Below are 9,897 nucleotides of genomic sequence, written 5' to 3'. Positions count from 1 at the left end.
AGGACTGCGGACTGTACTCACCATGACTACAACTGTAATAGTAAAGGTATCTCAAGAATGCGGCTCTGGCGGGCCTAATTTCTTTTCTTTAAATACCAACGGTAGTCTCCAGGATAGAGTCAGCCCTCAAGCTAAAAATCCGCAATTCCAGTCCAACGCCAAGCCTTCTACTGAAATAGCATCAGGCCATCACCAGTAAATAAGTTCTTAACTCCTTTTCTTTAAAAGAAGTTGATACATTCAGCTTGGAGGCACCCTTGCCCAAAGTTAGCCTTCAGATCCGAATGCTGTACCCAAAGACAGAAATTTTGGAATCAAATTATGTTCTCCAACTTTTAAAAAGGGGATATGGTATCGTTAACAAAAAAGATACAAGTTGCGGGAGGGGGTGGGGAGCAACGTTTCTTCTGAAGTTGTGGCCGGAATCTCCTTTGAAAAGTGGGACTCTGCTGCCCCCTGCCTTCCACTATAAAAACTGCAGAAGATAAAACAGGAAATCACTAACTCATTGAAGGACAGTATCTTTTTGTCACACACACACACACACACACACACACGTGCATATACCCCCTAAAAACTTAAGAGCTCCAAAAGCATCCTCTGTGATCTCAACCCCATTATTATCTAAACACCGGTCCCCTAGACACAATGACAAATACATTGAGACCCCACATGAATCTGCCCGTCTGTGCTCTTCCTGGAATAATCCTCTGACTTCAGCCATCATGTCCATGCTAAAGGGGAATCGCCAACTCTTACCACCCAAGCTTTACTCATACCTGGATATCCAACAATGCCTTCCAACTCCAAATGACCAAAACCAAACGGCATTTTCCCTCACAAACAAGCCGCTACGAGGACTTCCTTCAGTGAGCTTCATTTCTTTTAACGGCACTATTCGCTAGTCACTCAAGTCAAAAACTAGTATTGCTTCTTTGATTCCCCTCTCACTGGCCCCCTACTGAATCAAATGAATTGCAGGTACTCCCCCCCCCGCCCGCGCCCCCCACCCCACCCCGCCACCACATTAACAGCTTCCAAACCCACTGCCTCCACTCCATTGTCAGCCTGGGTTAGGTGCTCATTGGGTCCCGGCTATTCCTGTCTGGAGTGTTACACTACCCTTCCAACCGCAATCCCCAGCTCACGCCAGCCTTTCCTCACTCCAGTACATCTTAAAATTGCTGGCAGATTTATCTCCCCGAAGTCCTGCTCTGCTGGTGTCACTCTACCGTCTCCCTCTTGCCTCAGAATAAAACCCATAACCCTTTACCCTGGCAGTCAAGACTTTCCACGATCCGTACCGTCTGCCGCCAACCGCTGCTACCATGTCCACGTGCCTTACGCTGCAGCCCCATGGACGCACACGCTGCTCCCTGGAGACAGCCGGTGGCTTTCTTCTGCCTTGCTCCTGATACTTCTTCCTTGCCTGCTTTTCCTCCACCACCTCCACCATCCGTAGTTCTTTCCGTCCAAATCATTTGCATCTTTCAAGCCCTAGGTCGAATGCCACTTTTTCCACAAAGCTTTCCCTAATTCCTTCAACCGGAGCAAATCTTTGTCTAAAGTCCAATCATATTCCATCTGTTCCTTTCTTCCTTTCAAATGAGCAAATATGTATAGAGCTCCTCTCGTATAGGAATATACTAGGCCTTTGCACATTGGGGCAAACAAAAAGGCACGACCACACCCCCTTGTGTCTTACAGTCTAGTATTTACCACTTGCTAACTTGTGTTCTCTTTCTGAGAACATGAACACAAGAGTAAGGCATCAGTGTTTCAGTGTTCCATCTTTTATGCCTCTCTCACATAGTCTCTAGCAGAGTGCATTGTATTTGTTATTCAGTAAGTATTTGAATAAGTTAATAAAAGTATTAAATGGTCCTAGATGGCTAAATTTCAGAGTCATTAGTCACTTCCCAAGTTCAAGTAATTGATTAACCCTAAGTTTGAGAGTCTAACAACTTTTATGGATTCCCTGATTTAAAAATTATTCATCGTGTAGGGGTGCCTGGGTGGCTCGGTTGGTTAAGTGCCGACTTCAGCTCAGGTCATTATCTCACGGTTTGTGAGTTCGAGCCCCGCATCGGGCTCTGTGCTGACAGCTCAGAGCCTGGAGCCTGCTTTGGATTCTGTGTCTCCTTCTCTCTCTGCCCCTCCCCCACTTGTGCTCTGTCTCTATCAAAAATAAATAAATGTAAAAAAAATTTTTTTAATAAAATAAAAATTATTCATCATGTATACCGTACTCATAACAGATTGAAGTCACAAGCTTTGGAATCAGAGGGAACTAGTCATGAACTACAGATCTGCTCTGTCCCTGTTTAGCTGAGTGAACTGGGGTGTGATGGGCCCAGGGGCATTACTTAACCGCTCTGAGCTTCAGCATCCTTATCTGTGGTTGGGTGAGGATTGAGTACTAGGATAAATGCAAGGCAACTAGCACAATCTCTGATGTGTCTATGGCTGGCAAATTGAGGTTATTATTACTGTTATTTACCACTACTGCTTTCCTCTAAATCAAAGCATAGCAAAACTGTTCCCCAAAGCTTGTTGGAAAACTGACTCAACCATCTTTGCCAACACTTTTCTTCCTTGCCATCTCCCACTACAGACAGCTAGGGATGGCCGTGACCCAGTTCTGGCCAAAGAGAGATAAGCAGAAGCCTGATGGAGAACTTCCAGGAAAATACTGGCTTTCCCAATAACACAGACAGATATGCTCGGGGACTGCCTGCCCCTCCACCCCTTCTTCCTGCCTTAAATGTAGATATATTACTTGGGGCTGTAGCAGCATCTTGAGATGATGAGGGAAGGCCAGAAGAAGCAAGATGCTGACTCAGATGACACTGAGCAGCTGTACCAACACCAGCAGTTAGATCTGACCCCAAAATCCATGGTAGGTAGTGGATTTCCCTGCCCTTTGACTTTGGTCTTGGCCACATGTCTTGCTTTAATCAATGACATGTTTGAGAACATAACAAAAGCAGAAGTTTGAAATATGCTAGCATGATTGGGCTTGCCTTTTTGCACATCTGCTTTTCATCATGAACATGATTCAGGCAGTCACTGATCTAAAGAAAGTGAGAATTTGGAACAGACCTGATCAAATCTGCAGTTTGATCTCAAACCTTGCCAAGCCCAACTAAGATCATCAGCCCAATCCCAGCAAAACTGCAGGTGCACGATTGAGAAAAAACAAACAAATATACATATATAGCTATATGCCACTGAGATTATGCAGCATTAATATAAAAATGGCCAAAACTGTATCTCCAAAACTCTGTAAGAAACAGGTGCACAAGTTTCCCTGCTTTGGATCTCTCTAAAAAGTGGTTTCCAACTGGAAGCGATTTTGCCCTTAGGCAAACGTGTCTAGAGACATTTCTGGTTGTCTTAAATTGGGGAGGGGAATTACTGGCATCTAGTGGGCAGAGGCCAGGGATGCTGCTAAACATCCTGCAGTTCACAGAACCGACCCCAACAACAATGAGTTATCCTGTCCAAAATGACAATGATGTCAAAGTTGAGAAATTTTGTCCTAATACAATATGATATAAATAGGAGTATCTGGGTGGCTATCGGTTGAACGGCTGACTTCAGCTCAGGTTCTGATCTCATGGTTTGAGTTCAAGCCCCACATTGGGCTCACTGCTGTCAGTGCAAAGCCTGCTTCGGATGCTCTATCCCCCACCCCTCCCCCACTCATGCTCTCTCTCAACAAATAAACATTAAAAATGAAAAATAATGTTTTTTAAAAATATAAGACAAATAAGGATGAGATATTTGTTTCCCATTTTGCCACATACCTCTGCTCAGCCATTTATCACATCGATTGATTGATTGATTAATTAGGTCAGTAAGTATTTACCGAGTGCCCACCACCATTCTATGCACCAAGGACAGTGCTGAATTAAAAGAAAATATTCCTGTTCTCACAGGGCTTCTATTCTAGTAAAGGAGACCAGTGATAAACAGATAAATACAATGATTTTAGATGGGGTGGGTAGTAAAAGAGTAATACAGCATAGAGAATGACTACGTGGGAAGTCATGTCTGAGAAAGTTGCACTTTAATGTAGCTGAATGATGGAAGAGACCCAGCCACACAGCAGTTTGGGAAAAGAACATTCTGGGCACACAGACAGAAGCAAGTATAATGTACGAGAGGAGCAGAAAGAAGGCCGCTCTACCTGTGGCATAACGAGGAAAGTAGGAGATAAGGTCAAAAGATATTTGCAGGATCACATATGGTAATCTTGGTATGGTACCAACTGTAGACTCAAGTGTAAGTTTTTAGAGATGTCATGCAGAGGGGGACGTCAGCGTCTGGCAGAGACCACATGCAGTGCGAGCAAATATTCATGAACACATATGAGACACTCCTTAGTGCATGTGGAAAGCTGGAGTGGGGAGGGTGGGAAACTTTACAGGAAAACTAAGAATAAATTAGTGAGCAGATTTGAACTATTTTTGTTACTATGTCCCATCAGCACCTACAGAGACAGCTGACTGATCCTAATCAAATGTAGGGACACATTTGTAACTAGAGGAGAAAGAAAGCTATTCAACACTTTTTTTTCCCCCACTCAAAATCTTGTGCTTTCTTGGAATGTTGCCTCTCTAGGCTCCTGGCAGGAGACCAGGAAAAGGTTTGTTAGGAAGACACCCGTTGAAAAACAGCATTGCCTCATTACTTCCTAATGATAATCCCACCACAGTTGACCCCAAATTTCCCCCTCTGGTGTTCTAGAACATGGGAAAAGCTATAAAGCAGAATTTAGGCTCTCTGAATCAGAAGGGAGAGCCCGGCAGCCTACAGGCCATGATCCCACTGTGCCATGTATCTACAGGAGGTTTCCAGGCCCCACATAATTTTGACCTGAATGAGCAGGTCATTCCTGGATCGTAACTGTCCCTTAACCATCTGTAAGACTCCAAAGGACAAGGATCCTGTCTGTTTTGTTCATAACTGTATCCTCAGCTCCTAGTGTCTGGCACATAGTAAGCCCTCAATAAATATTAGGTGAATAAATAATGATTCATGAAAATAAAGTCTCACAGGCTTGGAACAATCAAAGAGATAACACAAAGCAAAATAAAATAATTAGACACATCTATTTTTTTCTTAAAGGTCTGTCATTTTATAGATAAATACTTCCAAGAGAAAAATAACTATAACATCCATTCATCCACTCAGTTCATTTTTTGGGCATCTAACATGTGCCATCCACTGTGCTAGAAGCTGGAGGTAGGAAAAAAAGAGGAAGATACAGACCTTTCTGGAAGCAAAGGCCTATGGCATAAAGTGGAGAAAGAAACACCTACAGCACATTTTACTGGTGAAGAGAGGGGAAAAAAGTCAAGAAAGCCCAGAAATACTTCCTAAAACAGTTCAATCGAAGGCAGCTTTTTTTTTAATCCTAATATTATCAAGCAGATCATTTAGAGTTCAAATTCCACACCCAACTGCTTTTAATATATGTAGACTAGTGGTTTTCAACTGAGGGAGATTTTGCCTCTCAGGGACATTTGCCAATGTCTAGAAACATTCTAGAAGAATTAGGAAGAGCCATGCAAATAAATACACGAGTACAGCTGACCCTTGAACAACACAGGGATTAGGACTGCCAATCCCGGGGTAGCTGGGTGGCTCAGTCAGTTGAGCATCCGACTTTGGCTCAGGTCACGATCTCGCAGTCCGTGAGTTCAAGCCCCGCGTTGGGTTCTGGGCTGATGGCTCAGAGCCTGGAGCCTGCTTCAGATTCTGTGTCTCCCTTTCTCTCTGCCCCTCCCCTGTTCATGCTCTGTCTCTCTGTCTCAAAAATAAATAAAAGTTTAAAAAAAAAAAAAGGACTGCCAATCCCCCATGCAGTCAAAACTCTGCATAACTTTTGATGCCCCCCCAAATTAACTATGATAGCCTATGGCTGACCAGTCAATTAACACAAATTGACACAGTCAACTAACATGTATGTTGTATGTTATATTATATACTGTATTCTTATAGTAAAGTAAGCTACAGAAAAAAAATGTTGACAAAGTAATAGGGAAAATACATTCACAATACCGTAAAAAGTCTGTAAGTGGACCCGCACAATTCAAACCCGTGTTGTTCAAGTTCAGCTGTGTACCATTTAGGCAAGTTTTTTCTAATGCAATTAAAATCATAAGAATCATTTCATTGCTGCCTCAACGGTAGGTCAACAAAGTACAAATAGTAATACAATCAATTTTTGTGATGACTATGAATAAAAACCTTAACTCTGATGCACAAAGGTGTATATTAATCAGTCATATTCTTAGCATTACAGATCAGATGCAGGGTCTCAGCAACACACTGCCTCATTAGAATTCCAAATTGAAGAACGGCGTACTTACATAGGAATTTGGTTTCTTTTATAGTTTTTAGCTCTAGGATAGAAAAGGCTTAGCCCATTCCCTTTCTGTTTAAAATTACAGTCATATGTTCAGCATCCTTTAGCTGGATACGTTTGTTCCCTATAGGAAGTTTATAACTTGTAAAAGGAGTTTTATGCAGAATACAAATTGGGAGTATTACATGACGACCTCTTGAGGACACTGAGTTGTGCAAACAACATCACTTTATCTGACGTAGCAGCTTGGGATTGGTCTATCTGCCCACCCTTGGGCTGTCTGGAATTATAGATCAGGGACATCACTGTCATACCCCAGCTGCTGCAGAAAGCTACTGGAAGAAAGGAGATTTATGAGTATTTTGGTTGTACTGAACCAAGGATACAGGAGCTATACAACAGGGAGCCTGGTGGCTCTAAATTGTAGGCATTATGCAAAAAGAAAATGCAGACTTTGGTGTCAAGGGAGTCCTCCAGGAGCAATAGGACATCTTTGTAAAATCTCTAAAGAATAAATTTAACAGTTATTAAAGAACACCACCCTGTTGTTGCAGACACTGAACTTTATATGACAAGAAGAGATATGAGGGATTTTCAGGAAAACATCTGTCATTTAACAGTGATAGTGACCTCGGCACTGACAAGCAATTCAAATCCCAGTTGAGGAGAGTTATTTACCTCTTTACAATGGCTGAGTTTGGAGCTCTTATATTAGCAGGTTATTTAATATCCTGGTCAGTTAAGCACCTCTGATGCTGAAGGAGAAAGTTGTTTGGGATAACCATGATTATTAGTTCTGTATATGAGACACTCATGAATTACTTCCCTTCAATTATATTAAATTATCAAGTGATTTTGTTAATTTTGACCAAAGGCCTGTGCAAACCTATGGAGAAGCGTAGATGTAATCTTCAAAACACATCATGAAAGATCAAAACTATGTTAAAATGAATGTGGAAAAAAAAAAAACCCCGAAATTTCTGTATTAATTTTGCCATGGACTTACCCAGCCAGTACTTCCACTTCTCTTTTATCTCTACCTAAAAATAACTAAGTGCGCAGTGATATTTAGGTAACAATAAGAACAATAAAACTTCAATGCTGAGAGCTAACTAAGCGCTCCTGACAACGGTAGGTGTTTTACTTATACTCATGCGATTTTTACAACAGTCATGAAGGTAACAAACATTACCTTCATTTTATGGATGAGAAAACAGAAGCTTTTTTTCATTTAAATGTTTTTCCCTGAAATGGACAAATGGACTGAACCAGAAAATGATACAGTGGGGGTAAGGGGAGGGCAACAGCAGGAGAGGAAGATCTATTGAATTCCAGGGCTAATAAGCTGTGTTACACTACGCTGCCACAAGAAATGACATTCTTATTTGTGTCAGACACATGAATATTAAAACCCATCACTTGAAAGAGAAAGCATTAATACTCTAAGTTGATGATTGAGCTCCCCTGGCCCCCATACCCATATATCCAGTTGCTTGCTTGATATCACCGTATCAGTGCCCTACAGGCAATGCCAACTAAACATGCCCCCACATTGACTTACCTAAAACCTGACATTCCTGTTTCTCTTACCTCAAGGAACAGTGTCAACAACTACGGAGTTGCAACGAGAAATGGAATAGAAAGAAATACACAAAAACTGCTAATGGGACTATTACTTGGATGGTCGTATTCTAGGTGTTTTTTATTTTATTCTTTATACTTCCCTGGGTTTTCCAGATTCTTCTTAAACATTTACATTATAAACGTGACACACAATTACATCCTTGTTTAAAAATCAAAGGAAGAAAACAGAAATAAGCAGTTAAAAAAACACATCACATTCCCAGTGCAACTTCCCTCCTCACATGTAAACACTATGTATCATTTCCCACTTTTCTTCTATGTAAATATATTAGTTTTATTTTTATGCATTTCTCTACAAGTATATAGTTTGGAACTTATATAGTTCCTCCAAGTAAAATTCTAATGCATATATTATAACTCTTTTTTTCTTTTGAGCAATATATCTTGATGTCAAAACATACAGATCTCTCTTACTGTTTCCAATGGCCAGAGTATTCGATTGTCGTAACAATCGACCTTTACCACGTTTTATTCATTCCCTTATTGCTGAATATTTAGGTTCCCAATCTCTCATCATTACAAATAAGGCTGCAAAGACCATTCTTCTAGATACACTGTTTCAGCATTTCTTAGACACACTCTCCCCACCCCCCACCCCCATTTTATCATCTCTCAGGCTAGAATGCATCTTACAGTCGATGGCATCTTACCATTGCTATCAGCCAGGTGGTATTTGTTGTGTTAAAAACCCTTCCTGACACCTTCTGGTAAAAGCAAAAAAGTTATTAGCCTCAATACATTTTAGATAAGGTGAAATGTTATCTTGGAACTCAAGCACATTTCAGACATTTGTGATTTCAGGCAAATGAAGAGCTATTTATAGGCTGGATGGCTGGATCAAATAGTACGTGCATTTTAAATTTTGCTAGTTACTTCCCAATTGCCCTCCAAATAAGATGAAACAGTTTATGCAGCCATCAATCATATGAAAAAGGGACTTTTTTTTTTCACCAATAGTGGCTATTGTTAGGTCTCTGAATGTCTATTAACATAATGGTTGATATATTGGATCTCTTTATTGATTGACCTAATCTTTGGTCTCTTGTACATATTGCAAACATTTTCTCCCCTTCAACCACTCTTCTTTCAACTTGAGTGTCTTTCACCCTATGGTAGTTGATGTACCATATTTGTCAATATTTTCCCCCATGTCTGCGGGAAGTTGTAACTTACTGAGAAAAAATTGTGTCCAAAATTACAAAGAAGTTTCTTAGATTTTAATACATGTGGAGGGGGTTTTACCTTTATCTCTTTAATCCACTTGAAATTTACTTTTGTGCATAGTGTGACTTAGGTAGGTCTTTTCCCAGTGTAACTATTCTGTCTCCAAATCATTCATAGGCTACTTTTTTTTTTTTTTAACGTTTATTTATTTTTTTGGGACAGAGAGAGACAGAGCATGAACGGGGGAGGGGCAGAGAGAGAGGGAGACACAGAATCGGAAACAGGCTCCAGGCTCCGAGCCATCAGCCCAGAGTCCGATGCGGGGCTCGAACTCACGGACCGCGAGATCGTGACCTGGCTGAAGTCGGACGCTTAACCGACTGCGCCACCCAGGCGCCCCACATTCATAGGCTACTTTATCTTTTACCCATGATTCAAAATTATACCTTTATCTGTACTATATCTACATAATATTCACGATTTCTTCAATGTTTTACTTATCTACTCATATTTGATACATTGTTTTGTTACGCATTTCTAGTAAGAAACATAAGCTAAATTTTCGTTGTTTTTTAAATATTTTTCTTGCATATGAACTTCTCAATCAGTTTAAGATTGAGGTGCTACTGCTAGTAGCACCCTAATATCCATTATCCCCTTTCCCCAAATAGAACCTCTGCTTTTTAGCTGGAAAGATGGCCACATAGAATAAA

The sequence above is a fragment of the Herpailurus yagouaroundi genome, unplaced genomic scaffold (genome assembly GCF_014898765.1).
Source record: "Herpailurus yagouaroundi ecotype Mexico unplaced genomic scaffold, PumYag 77, whole genome shotgun sequence".
Classification (NCBI taxonomy): Eukaryota; Metazoa; Chordata; class Mammalia; order Carnivora; family Felidae; genus Herpailurus; species Herpailurus yagouaroundi.
Note: the sequence above shows the minus strand (reverse complement) of the source record.